Below are 12,608 nucleotides of genomic sequence, written 5' to 3' on the forward strand. Positions count from 1 at the left end.
TGATGTCATGAGGTCCAGCCAGACTAGCAGCAGATTCTTGTGAATGGAACACCTGTGACGTGCCAGGCCCTCCACTGTTATGTCACGAGGTCCAGCCTAGCACCAGCAGGGGAATCCTGTGAATGGAACAGCTATGACGTGCCAGGCCCTCCCCTGTGATGTCACGAGGCCCAGCCTAGCACCAGCAGGGGAATCCTGTGGATGGAACACCTGTGACGTGCCAGGCCGTCCCCTGTGATGTTATGAGGTCCAGGCTAGCAGCAGAATCTTGTGAATGGAACACCTGTGACGTGCCATACCCTCCACTGTGATGTCACGAGGCCCAGCCTAGCACCAGCAGGGGAATCCTGTGGATGGAACACCTTTGACGTGCCAGGCCCTCCTCTGTGATGTCACGAGGTCCAGCCTAGCACCAGCAGGGGAATCCTGTGAATGAAACACCTGTTACATGCCAGGCCCTCCTCTGTGATGTCAGGAGGTCCAGCCTAGCACCAGCAGCAGAATCCTGTAGATGGAACACCTGTGACGTGCTAGGCCCTCCTCTATGATGTCACGAGGTCGAGCCTAGCACCAGCCGGGGAGTCCTGTGAATGGAACAGCTATGACGTGCCAGGCCCTCCCCTGTGATGTCACGAGGCCCAGCCTAGCACCAGCAGGGGAATCCTGTGGATGGAACACCTGTGACGTGCCAGGCCCTCCCCTGTGATGTTATGAGGTCCAGGCTAGCAGCAGAATCTTGTGAATGGAACACCTGTGACGTGCCATGCCCTCCACTGTGATGTCACGAGGCCCAGCCTAGCAGCAGCGGGGGAATCCTGTGGATGGAACACCTGTGAACTGCCAGGCCCTCCCTGTGATGTCACGAGCCCCAGCCTAGCAGCAGCGGGGGAATCCTGTGGATGGAACACCTTTGACGTGCCAGGCCCTCCTCTGTGATGTCACGAGGTCCAGCCTAGCAGCAGCAGGGGAATCCTGTGAATAAAACACCTGTTACATGCCAGGCCCTCCTCTGTGATGTCAGGAGGTCCAGCCTAGCACCAGCAGGGGAATCCTGTGGATGGAACACCTGTGAACTGCCAGGCCCTCCCTGTGATGTCACGAGCCCCAGCCTAGCAGCAGCGGGGGAATCCTGTGGATGGAACACCTTTGACGTGCCAGGCCCTCCTCTGTGATGTCACGAGGTCCAGCCTAGCAGCAGCAGGGGAATCCTGTGAATAAAACACCTGTTACATGCCAGGCCCTCCTCTGTGATGTCAGGAGGTCCAGCCTAGCACCAGCAGGGGAATCCTGTGGATGGAACACCTGTGAACTGCCAGGCCCTCCCTGTGATGTCACGAGCCCCAGCCTAGCACCAGCAGGGGAATCCTGTGGATGGAACACCTGTGACGTGCCATGCCCTCCCCTGTGATGTCATGAGGTCCAGGCTAGCAGCAGAATCTTGTGAATGGAACACCTGTGACGTGCCATGCGCTCCACTGTGATGTCACGAGGCCCAGCCTAGCACCAGCAGGGGAATCCTGTGGATGGAACACCTGTGACGTGCCAGGCCCTCCTCTGTAATGTCATGAGGTCCAGCCTAGCACCAGCAGCAGAATCCTGTAGATGGAACACCTGTGACGTGCCAGGCCCTCCTCTATGATGTCACGAGGTCCTAGCTAGCACCAGCAGGGGAATCCTGTGAATGGAACACCTGTGACGTGCCAGGCCCTCCCTTGTGATGTCACGAGGCCCAGCCTAACACCAGGAGGGGAATCCTGTGAATGGATACATGCCAGGCCCTCCTTTGTGATGTCACGGTGTCCAGCCTAGCACCAGCAGGGGAATCCTATGAATGGTACACCTGTGCCGTGCCAGGCCCTCCCCTGTGATGTCACGAGGTCCAGCCTAGCACCAGCAGGGGAATCCTGTGGATGGAACACCTGTGACGTGCCAGGCCCTCCACTGTGATATCACGAGGCCCAACCTAACACCAGCAGGGGTATCCTGTGAATGGAACACCTGTGACGTGCCAGGCCCTCCAACCTTCATTGCGCACCTGGTGCAGGACAATGAGCCTAATGTCGAAAATATTTATTTTAAATGAAGAATACGAAAACTCCACATTATACATTTATATAAAAAGTCTGCACCTTCCCAGTAGCAGAGTCCTGTGGATGGAATACCTGTGACGTGACAGGCCCTCCACTGTGATGTCACGAGGCCCAGCCTGGCACCAGCAGGGGAATCATGTGAATGGAACAGCTATGACGTGCCAGGCCCTCCCTTGTGATGTCACGAGGCCCAGCCCAGTACCAGCAAGGGGATCCTGTGGATGGAACACCTGTGACATGCCAGGCCCTCCCCTGTGATGTCATGAGGTAAAGGCTAGCAGCAGAATCTTGTGAATGGAACACCTGTGACGTGCCAGGCCCTTCACTGTGATGTCTCGAGGCCCAGCCTAGCACGAGCATGGGAATCCTGTGGATGGAGCACCTGTGACGTACCAGGCCCTCCCCTGTGATGTCATGAGCTCCAGCCAGACTAGCAGCAGAATCTTGTGAATGGAACACCTGTGACGTGCAAGGCCCTCCACTGTGATGTCACGAGGCCCAGCCTAGCACCAGCAGGGGAATCCTGTGAATGGAAAACCTGTGACTTGCGAGGCCCTCCACTGTGATGTCACGAGGCCCAGCCTAGCACCAGCAGGGGAATCCTGTGAATGGAACACCTGTGACGTGCCAGGCCCTCCAGCCTTCATTGCGCACCTGGTGGAGGACAATGAGCCTAATGTCGAAAATATTTATTTTAAATGAAAAATACGAAAACTCCACATTATACATTTATATAAAAGGTCTGCGCCTTCCCAGTAACAGAGTCCTGTGGATGGAACACCTGTGACGTGCCAGTCCCTCCACTGTGATGTGACGAGGCCCAGCCTAGCACCAGCAGGGGAATCCTGTGGATGGAACACCTGTGACGTGCCAGGCCCTCCCCTGTGATGTCACGAGGCCCAGCCTAGCACCAGCAGGGGAATCCTGCGGATGAAACACCTGTGACGTGCCAGACCCTCCCCTGTGATGTCATGAGGTCCAGGCTAGCAGCAGAATCTTGTGAATGGAACACCTGTGACGTGCCAGGCCCTCCACTGTGATGTCACGAGGTCGAGGCCAGCACCAGCAGGGGAATCCTGTGAATGGAACACCTGTGACGTGCCTGGCCCTCCCCTGTGATGTCACGAGGTCCAACCTAGCACGAGCAGCGGAATCCTGTGGATTGAACACCTGTGACGTACCAGGCCCTCCCCTGTGATGTCATGAGGTCCAGCAAGACTAGCAGCAGAATCTTGTGAATGGAACACCTGTGACGTACCAGGCCCTCCCCTGTGATGTCATGAGGTCCAGCAAGACTAGCAGCAGAATCTTGTGAATGGAACACCTGTGACGTGCGAGGCCCTCCACTGTGATGTCACGAGGCCCAGCCTAACACCAGCAGGGGAATCCTGTGGATGGAACCCCTGTGACGTGCCAGGCCCTCCCCTGTGATGTCACGAGGTCCAACCTAGCACGAGCAGGGGAATCCTGTGGATTGAACACCTGTGACGTGCCAGGCCCTCCCCTGTGATGTCACGAGGCCCAGCCTAGCACCAGCAGGGGAATCCTGTGAATGGAACACCTGTGACGTGCCAGGCCCTCCAATATGATGTCACGTGGTCCAGCCTAGCACCAGCAGGGGAATCCTGCGAATGGAACACCTGTGACGTGCCAGGCCCTCCAACCTTCATTACGCACCTGGTGCAGGACAATGAGCCTAATGTCGAAAATATTTATTTTAAATGAAGAATACGAAAACTCCACATTATACATTTATATAAAAAGTCTGCACCTTCCCAGTAGCAGAGTCCTGTGGATGGAACACCTGTGATGTGACAGGCCCTCCACTGTGATGTCACGAGGCCCAGCCTGGTACCAGCAGGGGAATCATGTGAATGGAACAGCTATGACGTGCCAGGCCCTCCCTTGTGATGTCACGAGGCCCAGCCTAGCACCAGCAGGGGAATCCTGTGGATGGAACACCTGTGACGTGCCAGGCCCTCCAATATGATGTCACGAGGCCCTGCCTAGCACCAGCAGGGGAATCCTGTGTATGGAACACCTGTGACCTGCCAGGCCCTCCTCTGTGATGTCACTAGGTCCAGCTAAGCACTAGCAGCAGAATCCTATGGATGGAATACCTGTGATGTGCCAGGCCCTCCTCTGTGATGTCACGAGGTCTGTTAGAAATGGGATCCCTGGCTGGCCAGGGCTTTCGCCAAAGTCAGTCAGAGACCACCACTCCTAAGTCAGGGCAAGGGAGTTACACGCCAAGATAACCCCTGCTCACCCTCTAGGTAACGTGGCGCGAGCAGCAAGGCTAAACTCGGAGGCAATGTGAGTTAAGTATTTGCGCATGCACCCCAGCAACAACCCCCAAGGCCCACCACAAAGGAAACTCCACACAAGGGTATATAAAAATAGCCTTTGTATTACACCAAAACACATTAGATAAAAACACACACTTTACAATGTGCCAACAGGCACGGGCAGAATTTACAGGGGATATGTACAAGACAGGGCCACCTGGACCACTGTCAGGAATCAGCACTTTTAGAAGTAACACTTTTAGAAATAGCACTTAGAACATAGAACATAGAATGTAAAATCACTGTAGCACAAAATAGCACAAAACCAGTAACTACTGGTAACCAGGACCTCACTAGCACCACCTGTACTAGGAGAACAACCACCTAAGTATTACAATACCTGTAGGGGTATAGGCACATAACACATGATGCATAAACATACATTCAGCAGTGTAAGGAAGGAAAACACATGATGCATCAACAATACATGCAGAGGTGTAAGGAACAAGGCACATGACGCATTAATAACACATTCAGAGGTGCAGCAAAAGAACAGTTGCGCCAAACTCACATAAGTCACCACCTGTGACTGTCCCTAGGCCAACTGGCCTCGTGGGGGCTAGGACGCCCGGTGTCCCAGTCCAGGGGCCTAAACGTCGCAACTGCCCACAAAGTGCTGGGCAGTTGTAAATACTGAGGGGGCCAACGTTGGAGCCTCGTGGGCTCAAGAACAATGGTGGGGCAAACACGATGTGGGAGCCTCACAGGCTCTGTAGAAATGACTGTCCCCTTTTTGGAGCCTCGCTGGGCTCTGAATAAACAAAAGTGCCTTCTGAGAGTCTCTCAGGACTCTAAACAAATATGGCGCTCTGAGCCTCTCGGGGCTCTGGGGAAAGAATGTGCCGGAAAGAGCCTCGCAGGCTCGAATGAAAATGCCCCCCTGAAGCCCTCGTGGCTTCACAACAACTGCGGCCTCTCGGGAGCCTCTCAGGCTCCAAAACAACTGTGGCGCCTTTCTGTGAGAGTCCCCCCCTCTGGGGGACTCGAGAACAGAAATGCCCAGAGCCTCTCGGGCTCGAAGAAATGCTGGGAGCCTTGCAGGGCTCAACAAACAACATATGCCCCCGGAGCCCTCGTGGGCTCGAGAACAAGATGCCACCTTACTAGGGGAGCGACCCTCTGCCTGTCAGGGCCGCTCTACTCTGAATACTGCTTGCCGGGGGATGCCTGCACCACTGGGGGGGGGCGGGCACCGGCAATGTGCCCCAGCACCCCCTCCCTCCTCTTACAGCTACTGTGCACTCACCGAGGACTCTCTGGCGCTGCTCCTTGGCGGGGGAACTCCTCTTGAGGCACTCCTAGGCTTCCCCAGACCGGGGGAAGCAGAAGGGAGACTCGCCGGTCCTGCCCTCGTCCGGGCGTCTTGTGCCTGCCTTCCTGTGGGGCAGGCAGTACTTCCGGGTCGCGGCTGCAGCCAATAGCAGCGCGGCTCTGGGAGAATGGAGGCGGGACTTCCGGGTCACCGTAGGCAGCGCGGCGGCCCGGCAGGGTCTCCCGGGCTGCGGCGGCGATTCCAAAACGGAGTGGGCTCCCGTGTTAATTAAATATAAAGCGAGGTGGGCACTCGCTGTGGGGGCTAAAAACAGCGCAAGGTCCCTGGCAGGGTGGGCACCTGCCAGGGGACGTTAAAATCGGCGTGGGCAGCCGCAAAAAGGGAAAGTAAAGCGCTCCCAGCGCTGGGGTGAAGGCACAGCGCTCCCAAGCGCTATAAGACAAATACAGCGCTCCCAGGCGCTATAAGCCCAACAAGGTGCCAGCAAAGTTCCTAGATGGGCAGGGGGGGGCAAGGCTGGGCCCAGAGCCAGCTCACTGGGTCTCCAGGCAGGGAGACAATCCAAGTGGCGGTCCTCCTGGCCCCAGCAACAGCAGCAGCCCCCTCTGGCAGGATCTTGGAAGAGAACAACTTCTGTGGGGACACAGCCCCATTTTTATACACCACATTCCTTTGTCTGTAGGTGCAGGGTGGGGGAGAAACCAGTCGCAGCTGGTCTTGGAGCACCCTTGATGGCCCAACCACCCCTTTCATTCACTGGGGAGGCTAGGGTCCTTAGACGCACCACAGGGGGCGGAGCCAGGACACAGGTTCACTCCTCCCCAGCCATCAGCATGCTAATCTCCACTCTCACCACCGGGCAGACCCATCATGACTCATGGAGCCTGGCATCCCAGCCAGCTCCAGCCAATCACACGCCAGCACCTTCACAGCACACACATAGCCATGTCTAGAAGTGGTACTTCCGCACAAGACACAATCATGCCACATACATCATTGCGAAGCCTTCAATCACACAAGTTTGCACATACCAAACTCAAGCATGCACACCTCACGCATCAGGAACTACCAGGGACACAGACATTCCCCATTCATTCCTATGGGAGGTCAGGCCTATCTCACCACATACACTCAAAGTGCACACGCACTTTCCACTGGGACACAGTGAAAGTGCGCAGAACCCAAAAATCACCATCACCAGGTCACCTTTAAAAGCAAAGAGTCTAGGGGTGAACCTGCCAGAAGGGCCAAGTCCAACACAACCCCCTTCCAGCCAAAACGCAGGGTAGACCAATCACCACCGTGATGGACTTCCCTGCTTGGGGCGATAGAACACGGACGCGGGCCCGCAACTGCAGGGACACCCTCCTGTTCTACACCACGGTGAACCCATGGGATTCCTTCTCAAACCACTGTCTGGACCAACTGGGCTACCCCTGTGGTACTCCCGAGCTGTCCGCGGCCAGGACCAGGCCCTGGGCCACCCAGGTGCCACTGGTCCTTGCCTATTCGCAGAGCGGGGGGTAGTAACCCCTGGCACATAGTATCCATTTTCCACTCTTCCTGTCTGCAAGACAGGACTAGACTGCCACTGGTTCTCCAGCCTAGGGTCTACAACCTCAGGCGGACCAGGAGTCTCAGGGAAGGCTCTCCTCCCCTTACCTCTTCTCCTAGGGTTCCTCCTCCTCCGGCGAGGGGTACACCTAGAACGCCATTCCAACCCAGGGTTTAACCCCTCAGGTTGCACCGGGGTCAGAGGTGGGCTCTCCCACCCTCTGCACCCCCTTCCAGAGGTCTGCCCTCTCCCAACTGGAGAGGTTCCTCTGGAAGAAGAACCAGTCAGGACACTGGTTACAGTCGTCCTACCCTTCAGGTCAGGCTGATCCTGAACCTGGCCTCCCAATCTCTGGTCTAAAACCTTTGGTGGAACAATTTCCTGGCACTCCAGGACTTCTGGGGATTCACACACCATCCCCCTGAGGCTAACAAATGACACATATGTTGTGTGACTGTCTGTCTGGCGCAGATCTCCCGTCCCCTGTCCACCTGACAGTGCGCGGAGATCCCCCAGACCAGAAGTGGCGCCACCCGGGTCCCCCCAAGAAGATCTAGCCCAGCTGGCTAGTCCCTGGTCCACTGGTGCATCCACTGGGAAACTCATCCCCCAATCACTCCTCACTTCGGACTTCTGTGCACTCCCTCCTGGAGTAGCACTGCCGGACTCTAGAACCACAGGAGCTCTGTTTACAGACGCTCCAGGTCCTCTGCTCACTAGGAGATCTTCCTCAAATGGACTAACAGGACAGCTTAAGTCCCCAACCTGGTGTTCCCTACAGAAACCATCCAAGTCCTGAGGCAGGGTTTCGGGCGTCTGGGGACCCTCGGTCTCACCCTCACTCCTGCTCCGGTGAGCCAGGCAGTGAGCCCCTACACTCTCCTCGCTATCCTGGGACCTAGCTGGGCTACACTGAGCCTCCTCCACCACGCTGGGCTGGAGGATACCTGAACTACTACTTTTGGAGTCACTCACCAATGAATCTAGAGAACCTCTAGCCCTTTCCCAGCGGTCTGCTTCATCTGCAAGCTCACATGCATCAGACAATCCACATCCCAACAGGTGTTGGCGCAACCCTGGTGAACAACAACTGAACACCTGCTCTTTGAGAACCATGTTAAGCAGTGTGTCAAAATCAGAGTCAGTGTGAACCTCTACCCAAGCCCACAGTGCTCCACAACATTCATCCTCAAACTCCTCCCACGACTGGTGAGACAGCTTTCTACTGCCCCTGAATTTCAACCTATACTCCTCTTCCTGGGAAACAGGTACTATACTGGGGGAACTGGGACTGGGATTTCCTACACTGAAATCTATATAGCTGCCGCCACTGGACTCAACCCTCCCCGGGGAATCCAGAAAATTAAAACTGCGCGCAGGGGATAGTCTACCCTCCAGAGCTACTTTGCCTCTGGTGGAGGCCCTCTCAGCCTCCTCTATCCTTTCCTGCGCTAAGACCCTCTGAGTCTCTAGCTGTTGCTTTCTAACACCCAGCTGTGCCATAGCCTGGGCATGCTCTAACCTGTGCTTTTCTAAAGCCAGCTGGTGCTCCCTTTCTCTCCTCCTATCTTCCAACTCCACTGAGGACAGGAAAAGGGATGAGGCGCTGCCTCCTACGCTGAACCCAGCAAGGGACTCCCTATCTATGGGGTCCTGACTATCCGCTGGCGTCCCTGTGCTATCATTTTCTTCCTCCTCCTCAGACTCTTCAGGGCTCCCCTCCGACCCACCACCCTCATGGTGTGAGACCCGGGCCCTCTCCTCACTGTGCTCACGCTCCCAGTCCTCCTTCTTCCATTGGATTAGGTTACCCCTAAGTTGGGACTGGGTGTCTGACTCATTCACTGCAATGTCTCTCTCTTCGCAAAACTCTCTCAGTTCATGCATAAACAGACCCCAGACATTAAAAGCAGACTCCATCTTGGCAGGATGCTCACAGACACGTGCAACACAGGGGACTTAACTGTTAGAGCTGAAGCAAGAGTACAAAATTACAAAGGTATTCAGCAAGTTCCCTATCCCAGAGAACTCACACTCACTTGTCTAGTGCCACACACCATTCATCCACACACAACCCCCCCTCGGACTGGTAAGGCAGTTTCTACCACCCCTGACTTCTCAACCTGACCACATGTGACACAGGTACCAGACTCTGGGCACAGGGCGAGGGACAAATGTACTGACACAATTACACAATGATACCTTCGGGAGAAGAAAATAATGGAACTTCAAAAAAAAACCAATCCCCTAAAATGTGGTCATCTAAAATGCAGAGTTTTGTAGTGTGGCCAGTTGCCACTGTGGTACAACGCAAACACAAATCCTTATCCTTTCCGCTGCCGCCAATGTTAGAAATGGGATCCCTGGCTGGCCAGGGCTTTCGCCAAAGTCAGTCAGAGACCACCACTCCTAATGCTGGGCAAGGGAGTTACACGCCAAGATAACCCCTGCTCACCCCCTTGGTAACGTGGCGCGAGCAGCAAGGCTAAACTCGGAGGCGATGTGAGTTAAGTATTTGCGCACGCACCCCAGCAACAGCCCCCAAGGCCCACCACAAAGGAAACTCCACACAAGGTTATATAAAAATAGCCTTTGTATTACACCAAAACACATTAGATAAAAACACACACTTTACAATGTGCCAACAGGCACGGGCAGAATTTACAGGGGATATGTACAAAACAGGGCCACCTGGACCACTGTCAGGAATCAGCACTTTTAGAAGTAACACTTTTAGAAATAGCACTTAGAACATAGAACATAGAATGTAAAATCACTGTATCACAAAATAGCACTTAACCAGTAACTACTGGTAACCAGGACCTCACTAGCACCACCTGTACTAGGAGAACAACCACCTAAGTATTACAATACCTGTAGGGGTATAAGCACATAACACATGATGCATAAACATACATTCAGCGGTGTAAGGAAGGAAAACACATGATGCATCAACAATACATTCAGAGGTGTAAGGAACAAGGCACATGACGCATTAATAACACATTCAGAGGTGCAGCAAAAGAACAGTTGCGCCAAACTCACATAAGTCACCACCTGTGACTGTCCCTAGACCAACTGGCCTCGTGGGGGCTAGGACGCCCGGTGTCCCAGTCCAGGGGCCTAAACATCGCAACTGCCCACAAAGTGTTGGGCAGTTGTAAATACTGAGGAGGCCAACGTTGGAGCCTCGTGGGCTCAAGAACAATGGTGGGGCAAACACGATGTGGGAGCCTCACAGGCTCTGCAGAAATGACTGTCCCCTTTTTGGAGCCTCGCTGGGCTCTGAATAAACAAAAGTGCCCCCTGAGAGTCTCTCAGGACTCTAAACAAATATGGCGCTCTGAGCCTCTCGGGGCTCTGGGGATAGAATGTGCCGGAAACAGCCTCGCAGGTTTGAATGAAAATGCCCCCCTGAAGCCCTCGTGGCATCACAACAACTGCGGCCTCTCGGGAGCCTCTCAGGCTCCGAAAACAACTGTGGTGCCTTGCTGTGGGAGTCCCGGGGACTCGAGAACAGAAATGCCCAGAGCCTCTCGGGCTCGAAGAAATGCTGGGAGCCTCGCAGAGCTCAACAAACAACATATGCCCCCGGAGCCCTCGTGGGCTCGAGAACAAGATGCCGCCTTACTAGGGGAGCGACCCGCTGCCTGTCGGGGCCGCTCTACTCTGAATACTGCTCGCCGGGGGATGCCTGCACCACTGGGGGGGGGGGGGGCGGGCACCGGCAATGTGCCCCGGCGCCCCCTCCCTCTTCTTACAGCTACTGTGCACTCACCGGGGACTCTCTGGCGCTGCTCCTTGGCGGGGGAACTCCTCTTGAGGCACTCCTAGGCTTCCCCAGACCGGGGGAAGCAGAAGAGAGACTCGCCGGTCCTGCCCTCGTCTGGGCGTCTTGTGGCTGCCTTCCTGTGGGGCAGGCAGTACTTCCGGGTCGCGGCTGCAGCCAATAGCAGCGCGGCACTGGGAGAATGGACGCGGGACTTCCGGGTCGCCGTAGGCAGCGCGGCGGCCCGGCAGGGTCTCCCGGGCTGCGGCGGCGATTCCAACACGGAGTGGGCTCCCGTGTTAATTAAATATAAAGCGAGGTGGGCACTCGCTGTGGGGGCCAAAAACAGCGCAAGGTCCATGGCAGAGTGGGCACCTGCCAGGGGACGTTAAAATCGGTGTGGGCAGCCGCAAAAAGGGAAAGTAAAGCGCTCCCAGCGCTGGGGTGAAGGCACAGCGCTCCCAAGCGCTATAAGACAAATACAGAGCTCCCAGGCACTATAAGCCCAACAAGGTGCCAGCAAAGTTCCTAGATGGGCAGGGGGGGCAAGGCTGGGCCCAGAGCCAGCTCACTGGGTCTCCAGGCAGGGAGACAGTCCAAGTGGCGGTCCTCCTGGCCCCAGCAACAGCAGCAGCCCCCTCTGGCAGGATCCTGGAAGAGAACAACTTCTGTGGGGACACAGCCCCATTTTTATACACCACATTCCTTTGTCTGTAGGTGCAAGGTGGGGGAGAAACCAGTCGCAGCTGGTCTTGGAGCACCCTTGATGGCCTAACCACCCCTTTCATTCACTGGGGAGGCTAGGGTCCTTAGACGCACCACAGGGGGCGGAGCCAGCATTGTGTGGGGGAAACCCAGCCCCATCCAGGACACAGGTTCACTCCTCCCCAGCCATCAGCATGCTAATCTCCACTCTCACCACCGGGCAGACCCATCATGACTCATGAAGCCTGGCATCCCAGCCAGCTCCAGCCAATCACACGCCAGCACCTTCACAGCACACACATAGCCATGTCTAGAAGTGGTACTTCCGCACAAGACACAATCATGCCACATACATCATTGCGAAGCCTTCAATCACACAAATTGGCACATACCAAACTCGAGCATGCACACCTCACGCATCAGGAACTACCAGGGACACAGACATTCCCCATTCATTCCTATGGGAGGGCAGGCCTATCTCACCACATGCACTCAAAGTGCGCACGCACTTTCCACTGGGACAGAGTGAAAGTGCGCAGAACCCCAAAATCACCATCACCAGGTCACCATTAAAAGCAAAGAGTCTAGGGGTGAACCTGCCAGAAGGGCCAAGTCCAAGAAGGTCCAGCCTAGCACCAGCAGGGGAATCCTGTAAATGGAACACCTGTGCCAGGCCCTCCCCTGTGATGTCACATGGTCCAGCCTAGCACCAGTAAGGGAATCCTGTGGATGGAACACCTTTGACGTGCCAGGCCCTGCTCTGTGATGTCACGCAGTCCAGCCTAGCACCAGTAGGGGAATCCTGTGAATGGAACACCTGTGACATGCCAGGCCCTCCCCTGTGATGTCATGAGGTCCAGGCTAGCAG

Source organism: Lissotriton helveticus, chromosome 4_1 (assembly GCF_964261635.1).
Source record: "Lissotriton helveticus chromosome 4_1, aLisHel1.1, whole genome shotgun sequence".
Lineage (NCBI taxonomy): Eukaryota > Metazoa > Chordata > Amphibia > Caudata > Salamandridae > Lissotriton > Lissotriton helveticus.